Below are 9,173 nucleotides of genomic sequence, written 5' to 3'. Positions count from 1 at the left end.
TTTTTATTGGAAGACCTAGAGATGAAGAAATTGGCCAAGTAAATAAATTGGAGAAGAGTAAAAGGAGAAGCTAAAAAATTGCCATTAAGATGGTGGAGCATGCCTGTTTTGTTCAAGGTTTAGTAAGAAGGCATTGGTGACTGAAGAGAATGACGAAATAGGCAAATAATAGAAGATGTCAAAGAGGAATGATCCTGATTCATGAAAGACTTTGTAGCTATTACTAATATTTTTTCTTTTACCTTGATGCATAAAATGTGTTTCTAACAATGAATATTAAGATTACATTTCTGGTTTTAAAATCTCAGATATATTTTATGCACATAAATGTTACCCCTAATTGCACATAATTAAAGAAGACTGACCTGGCCAGACTGAGAGTTGTATCCACTATCTAGATAAAGAGCCAGAAAATAGATTAGATTATGCCAGGAAAGCTATATGAGCATTCTGTTCCACGATTAAAGATTATTCCCCTTGATGGATAAAAATTAAGACATAATGTATTCTTTGGGTACAGCATTGATAAGAGAGGGCATCCTCAAGGCACACAGACCAGAATGTGAATCACGGCTCTGATGTAAGTTATGTACCTTTGAGCAAGTCATTTAGACTTCCTTGTATCATTATTTCTTCATCTGAAAAATAAAGATAATAGTATCTACCTCCTCATTGTATAGTGAAGACTGAGGATACAATGCATGTAAAGCACTTAATCACTAATATATAACAAAAGCCGAGAAGTTAGTAGCTGTTATTATTAAGCTCTGTCATCAGTTTCAGCATTATATTGTCTTCACCAATCAGGATATTTGTGTTCTATTACCCAGTCTGAAAATGTGTGTCTTTATATTTACAACTTTTGGAAATCCTCATCTCAGCTGTTTGTCTCCACCCTCCCTGCTCTGCATGTAGACTAAATTCCATGCTCATTAGAAGAAGCCCAATTCTCTTCCTTAGTTTCTACTCCCTGAAACAAATTAGCTACTTCTAATGTAAACATGTAGAAAATTATGTATAGTTTGATGCCACTGTGCACTGGTGAAAGTACTTTTATTTTTTTAGGCAAGGTCTCACTCTGTCACCCAAGCTGGAGTGCAGTAGTGAGATCTCAGCACACCGCAACCTCCACCTACCTGCTTCAAGCCATTCTCGTGCCTCAGCCTCCCAAGTAGCTGAGACTACAGGCACCCACCACCACCCCCAGCTCATTTTTTCTATTTTTAATAGAGACGGAGTTTCACCCTGTTGGCCAGGCTGGTCTCAAACTACTGGCCTCAAGTAACCCTTTCTTGGCCTTCCTAAGTGCTGGGTTTACAGGCATGAGCCAACATGTAGGGCCTTGGTGAAAGTAGTTATATCTCCTATTGGAACCCTCCCCCCTGGTCAGACCAGATTTCTATCAGTTATCCTCCACACAAAAGGTTCAGTTTCACCACTGTGTCTTTGCCTGTCTGAAATGTCTCTTGTGACATCTTCTGCCACACTGCCTAACTGTTCTTTTCTCATGCAAATCTCTAATGTGAATCTTAATTGCACCATTTATTTTAAGGCATACGTCAGGGACTATATCTGAAAATTGTCATAAACTATCCCTTGTCTAGTTCTGAGCTATTCTTTTGAAATGAAGAGAAAGCATAGAAGACTAAACCACGGAAGACTAGATGACATACATTTCTTAGAAGAAGAAGCAAGTCACATAAAAAAGAAGTCAACAGTCAAAATATAGGGATTTGGGCTACAGAGATATGCACATTTTCAAACCTCAGTAAACACACACTTATGATTTATACATATTGTAGTTTGCACACTTTATACCAAAAAGACAATAAACATTTAATAAAGTACTATGACATATACAATGAAGTTTTTAAAGGAAGATCCTGATGTCTGCAATTTACTTTGAATGGCACTATAGATGGATTAATGGATAGACAGAGGGATAGATATGTGACAATATATATGTGGAATGCCAAAAAACAAGTTGAATAAATAGAAACTGTAGAATGGTAGCTATAAGGGTTAGAGATGGGAGGAAATGGGAAACTGTAGCTAAAGGGTCCACATTTGTAGTTAGGTAGAATGAATAAGTAGAGAAACGTAATGTATAGCATAAGGACTACACTTAATAACTTTGTATCATATGTTGAAAATTTGCTAAGAGAATAGATTTTGGGTGCTCTTCATACACATATATATAGGAAGCTATGGAAAGTGATGAACACATAAATTTGTGTGTAGTAATCATTTCATTATGTATGTGTATATTAAAAGATGTATATCTTACCCACATGAAATAAAATAAATTAAAAAACAAGTGTGATACAACAGTAATGTTAAAATCTAGGCTTACAGGTGTTCACTGTAAAATTCTTTTAACATCGCTATATATTTGAAAATTTTTATTAAAAAACATTTTCTTAAATGGCAAAACACTTACAGAGAGATTCTGTAAACAATTGTTTATGTTCCTCATTTTTGTGATACCCAGGACAAAACATGCTGTTTCACGTATGGTTTGTATTCAAACTTCAAAGCATAAAAAGATAATTTATTTAAACTCAACATCCATATTCATTATTATACCTTCAGATGACAGTGGGAGCATTGTGAAAATTGAGTCATACCAAAACTTTACCATTAACCGTCCTTAATTCTCCACTGCAGTTGATGCCAAGACAAATCCTTCTTATCTCTTCTTCTCTTGCTGGTTTTTGAAGGTAAATTCATGACAAAAATGATGTTGTATGTCAATGAGTAGGCTTGACTGAAAGGGGTTTTCTGGACTCTGCCTGCCTGTCTATGACAATGTTAAGATTTTTTGAAGTAAAATACACACACATGCACACACTCACACACACACACACACACACACACACACACACACACAGAGTTTAAAAGGGCACAACATGAAAAAAAAGGTCACAGGAAAAAATAACTAAGATAAACATTGAAATGACTTATCACTATATGGTCAACTAATCCGTTTACTCAGTATAGCACACATAAATTGCCACATTTAAATTTAGTAATACTTGTGAACTTTTAGCTCCATTTTTTAAAAGAGGTACCTGAGGTATCAATATTTAAATGATATGTCCATGACCATATAGTTAGTGTGTTGTAAAGTCTGAATTTAAATTTAAGATAGTATCAATCACATTTTCTAAACTAGATACCACAAAATTATGATAAATTGATTGACTTGGATGCAGATGTTGGACAGATTAATCTTATATAATTGGCGACATCAGAAATAGAAGTATTTAAAGTATTAAAGCATCAGAGCCTTAAGTGAATGTTTAAAGAGGGTAACATGTATCAGCCATAATTTCCAATATGTGCATTATTATGTTAATTTTGCGATGGGATTACTGTTTAATCCTGAGAAGGCCTGTGTTAAAATGGACTAACTTTCAATTGGACATCTAATGAGTTACTTTTTTCTTTCTTGGACTTTCTTTTTTTTTTTTTTTTTTTTTTTAGCTTTAGCACCAGTAACTTTTAAAAATGTTAGTTCAGTTCAGTTCTGTAGTTTGAGTAAAGGGAGGTATAGGCAAAACAGATTTCCCTTACTTTAGCTGAAGGAGATTTAGTGCTAATAAAAACTGGTACCCTTAATGGCCCAGTTTAGCTCACTACAGCTACCCATTTACATGTGATGAGCATACTCAAAAAATGCAAATCATAAAGCACAGTTGTGTGCCTGCTGGGAATCATTGTACATCACTTCGGTTAGTAATGTCAGCTTAGCAATAAGCTTTCCAGTCCATGAGTGGAAGATGTCTTGTGATGTATTTATGTCTTCTCTAGTTTCTACCAAAGTGATTTGTAGTTTTCTTTCACAATTGACATTTTATTGGATGTGTTGAAGATCAGGACAAAGACATTTCAATTTGTACACAATTCTTAAGAAACATATTGAAAATCTAAAAAGTCATGCATTGTAATTTTTCTTTAAAGTTATTCCAGTGGCTTTCTAACTTAAAATTTGGAGGCAAGTTTTCCTTAAGAGGCTATAAAATCCAAGTATGTTCACATGTTGATAAGCTATTACATACGAACCACCGATTCACAATCTAATCGCATACACACAACGTACTCAAAACTTTAATCTTTCCCAGCACGTTGACAAAATTGTTAGGAAAACACGACTACCATGACGAAAAAGATGCTACAGAGTATATACAATTCTGACAGAGAGAGCCATGATCAAGGAGTGGTTTTCTTCAGGAAACAAATAATTCCACAAAAAACAACATGAGAATTGACATAATTTAAAATGTTGAAGACATTAAATGCAGGACTGTGACTCCATATTGCCATTTAGAGTATGTTTTGTGTTAGAGGACATAAAAACTAACCCCGCATCTATGGAATGTTCACCTGACATCTAAGACAGTAAAAGTCTCCCATAATTCAATATCCCATATTAGTTTCTGGTTGTACCCCAAAATACCTATCAGTGAATGATTTCACCTCTTAAAAAAAAAAAGAGCATACTCTTAAAAAACGAATGAGGTGGGATTCCCTCCATCTTAAAAATGTTTCTTGAGCTATTGAAAACCTTGCATTTACAAAATAGTTGTTTAAAATATTCCTCTGGATTGTACAAGAGAGACAAGGACCACTGATAAGACATGGGATATGACATTCATCAGACCTGGCTTCTTTCTCTCTGGCTTCATTCGAAGCTGGACTCTTCTCGGTTTTAGTTTCTCCATTTTATGCAAGTAAATATTTAGTTTCTGGCTAACGGCTGTGGCCTGTTTTCTCTTTACTCCTTCTTTCCCCTTTTCATTGTTCACTTTTTTCGGCCTGAAGATTTATCCTTTCCTGATGCCTTTTTTGGCTTCATGTCCACTTTCGCAGGAGCAGGTTCAGCTGAAAACAAGGCAGATTTGGGCTCTTCCCTCCCCACCCCTTCATCGGGCTGAGCTGATCATCTTTTCGGAGTCTTTGCGGTCAGGAGGACAAGTGCTGGATGACTGCATGCCCCACTGTGCCAAGAGCCTTGGTCTAGCTGAGCTTCCCGGCCACGGCCGCTCCTCCCACATCGAAGGACTGAGATCTACCGGGACAGTGGGAGAGGACGGAACCTGTAGTTTTCAATGTATAAAGCTTTCGCCTCTTCTATTAAATTTATTTCTAAGTAGTTTAATCTTTTTGATGCTATGGTAAATGAACTTTTTACATTTGCTTTTTTGGGGTTGTTGTTAATGTGGAGAAACACAAGTGATTTTTGTGTGTTAATTTTGTATCTTGCAACTTTGATATTTTTATTAACTTTAAAAGTTCTTTTAGAGAATCTTTAGGGTACTGCATATCAGATCATGTCATCTGCCAACAGAAATAATTTAATTTCTTCCTTTCAAATTTGGATGTCTTTTATTGCTTTTTCTTACCTAGTTTCTCTGGCTAGAACTTCCAATTCTGTATTGAATAGAAGTAGTAAAAACAGGCATCCTTATCTTGTTCCTCATCTTGAGGAAAAAGCTTTCATTCTTTATCCACCAAGTTTGATGTTACCTGTGAGTGTGTCATACACAGTCTTTATTAAGTTGAGAAAGCTTCCTTCTATTCCTAGTTTATTGAGTGTTTTTATCATAAAGTCATGTTGAATTTTGCCAAATATCTTTTCTGCATCAATTGAGATGATCATGAGCTTTTTTCCCTCCCTTTTATTCTTCTAATTTAGTGCATTTTGTTGGTTGAACTTTATATGGTGAACCATTCTTGCGGTAAAGAATAAATCCCACTTGGGCATGGTATATGATCCTTTTAATATGCTGCTGAGTACGGTTTGCTAGTATTTTGTTGAGCAGCTTTTGCATCAATAATCATAGGAGTTATTGGTCTATCGTTTTCTTTTTTGTATACTCTCTTTACCTACCTTTAATATCAGGATAATACTGGCCTCATAGAGAGACTTAGGCAGTGTTTCTTTTTAATATTTGGGAAAAATTGGTGTTAATTGTTCTTCAGATCATTGGCAGAATTCACCAGTTAAGTCATCTGAGCAAGAACTATTCTTGATTAGGTGATTCTGATTGCTGATTAAATCTTGTAGTTACAGGTTTACTCAGATTTTCTATTTCTTCATAATTAAATTTGGATAGATTATGTGTTTCCAGAAACTTATTCGTTTTATTTAGTGAATCTAATGTGTTGGCATACAATTGTTTATAGTATTATCTTAATTTCTAAAAATTTCTGTTAAGATTACTATTAATGTATAACTTTTATTTCTGATATTAGTAGTTTGAGAGTTTTCTTTTTCTCTTTCAGTATATCTAAAGCTTCACCAATTTTGAAAAGCCATGTTTTGGTTTTGTTGATTTTTTTTTTCCATTGTTTTTCTAGTCTCTATTTAATATGTTTTTACTTTCATCATTATTTTTTTCCTTTCTTCGGTTAGGTTTGGATTTAGATTGCCGTTCTTTGTCCAGTCACGTAGGTTATACAGCTTGGTAGTTGATTCGAGTTGGTTCTTCTTTTTTTAATTCACCAACATAGATATTTTATAATTACCAATTTTGTTATGAATGCTTGGCTAGTAACACACATTTTATAAATCGTTTTATTTTTGCCAAAGAATAACTTTTACCTTTTATTTTTTCCTTTATCTTTTTGGGGTAAGGGTATTTTGAGAGTAGGAATATTCTTAGTCTTTTATTTATTGCATCCCCAATCTATAAGGCAATGAGCGATACACACTTAGTGCTAATAAATAGGATATGGGATCAAAAACTTAAATTTATAACCAAATTTACATTGGCATTTTATCAGAGATGTGTTATATTTAATGTAACATACAGTGATTTTTTTAAAAAAAATTCAAACATCTAGAGTCCAGTCTAGTGTAAAGCACCTTGTGATAGGATATTAGAAATTATAAGAAACGTGGTAACCTGTAAACTAAATGCTCCATCAAAACAAAAACCAGCAAAGATAGAACAGGAAACATGTGAACTAGGTTCAGTCCATGTATCTTTACTGCTTTAGAAAATTACACTTTTCCAGTAGGGGAAGTCATTTTCTAATATTAAAAATTATACATATATATGTATAAATGTGTGTATAGATATATGTGGAAATATGCATATGTGGATATATACATAATTTAAAACACTTGGGGAAATATAATTTGATAATTAAATTATTAAAAAAGAATACAACCAAGATGACTTTTTAATCTAAAACTCTCTAAAAGGATGAAAGGTGAATAGGAAATACATAGTAGTCAGAGATGGGTTGATATTCAGAAATAGAGTAAGAGCACAAGAGTGGATGCAAAAAACTAGTCGTGAGAAATAAAGAAAACTAACTCTCAACGTTGTTACTACAAAAGTATATGAGGTCATTTGCTGAGCAATGAAAATGGTAGTGGTAGAGAGAATTTCACAAACCTCAGGTCAGAGCAGCAATGGCAATTACCTAAATTACTTTATTTATTATCTGAATAGTTTGGTGTAATAAGCACAGTCCTTAAGTTCTCATTTCACAGGAAACTGTTAGCTCACCCAATAAAATCTAACTCACTTTGTGGCATCGATCTCGTTAGATGTGCAATGCTTTGGAAAGTTTTATAGGCGTAAGCAAACGTCATTAAATACTTTCTTACTGAGTTTTTAAAGATGTATCCAGACCCTCCCATATGTGTCATTACTAATTATAGGTTGATTTCTGGGACTTACTGAAAACTTCCTTACTGTTTTATATTCGTAAACACACAAGAATCTCTTAAACACATCACTGTGTATGAATTCCTTCCCACCCTTCTAAGGACACTAGCTTTTTGTTTATAAAATCCTAGAATCTGGAAGAAAACTCACTTGGACTTGCTAATGAGCAATGTACATATCTCATTTGTAGGAAGCAGCTGTGCTATTGTGCTTAGATGAGAAATATGACATGGTAGAAATACACCGAGAGGAATAGAAATGTGAAGTCTGGTAAGGAGACTGTGTAAAGCAAAAATATGTTGAAGGAGAGTGTTCACTTTTAAAAATAGATATAGGGGGTACACATGCATTTTTGTTATGTGGCTATTTTGCATAGTGATAAAGTCTGGGCCTTTAATGTAACCACCGCCTCAATGGTGTACATTGTATCCATTAGTTAATTTCTCATACTTTACCTCCCTCTCATACTCTCACTTTTTTGAGACTTCAATGTCTGTTATTCAACTCTCTATATCCACGTGTACATATTATTTAGCTGTCACTTATAATTGAGAACATGTAGTATTTGACTCTGTTCCTGAGTAATTACACTTAAGATAACAGTCTCCAGCTCATGTTGCTGCAAGACACATGATTTCATTTTCTATGGCTAAGTAGTATTCCATTTTCTTTATGCAGACAACACTGACAGACACTTAGGTTGATTCCATATTGTTCTTACTGAGAATAGTGCTGTGATAAACATATTAAGTGTGGGTATCTTTTTGATATAATGATTTTCTTTTTTTTCTGTAGATACGCAGTAGTGGGATTGTGGAATCAAATTGTAGTTCTACTTTTGGTTATTTGAAAATCTCCATACTGTTTCAACAGAGGTTGTACTAATTTATATTCTTACTAATAGTGCCCAAATATTCCCTTTTCTCTGCATCCTCATCAACATTACTAATTTTTGACTTTTTAGTAGTAGCCATGCTGGCTGGTGTAAGATGGCATCTTATTGTGGCTTTATTTTGCATTTCTCTGATTATTAGTAATGCTGTGCTTTTTTAAAAAAATAAAGCTTTTGGTCAATTGTATGTGTTCTTTTGGAAAATGTCTATGTTCTTTGTCTACTTTTTGATTTTTTTTTTCTTATTGAATTGTTTGAGTTACTTGTAGATTCTGGATATCAGTGCCTTGTTGAATGCATACTTTGCAAATGTTTTCTTCCATTCTGTAGGTTGTCTGTTCATTCTCTTATTTCTTTGGCTGTGAAGAAACATTTTGTTTTTAGTCCCATTGATCTACTTTTGCTATTGTTGCATTTGCTTTTGAGGTCTTAGTTATGAACATTTTACCTAGGACAATGGGCAAAAGAGTTTTTTCTAGGTTTCATTCTGATATTTTTATAGTTTCAGGTCTTACATTTAAGACTTTAATTCATCATTTTGTTAATTTTTTGTTTATGGTGAGAAATCAGGATCTAGTTCTTTTTTCTACATATGG

Source organism: Saimiri boliviensis, chromosome 1 (assembly GCF_048565385.1).
Source record: "Saimiri boliviensis isolate mSaiBol1 chromosome 1, mSaiBol1.pri, whole genome shotgun sequence".
Classification (NCBI taxonomy): domain Eukaryota; kingdom Metazoa; phylum Chordata; class Mammalia; order Primates; family Cebidae; genus Saimiri; species Saimiri boliviensis.
The sequence above is the reverse complement of the archived record's forward strand: the minus strand, read 5'-3'. Positions refer to the sequence as shown.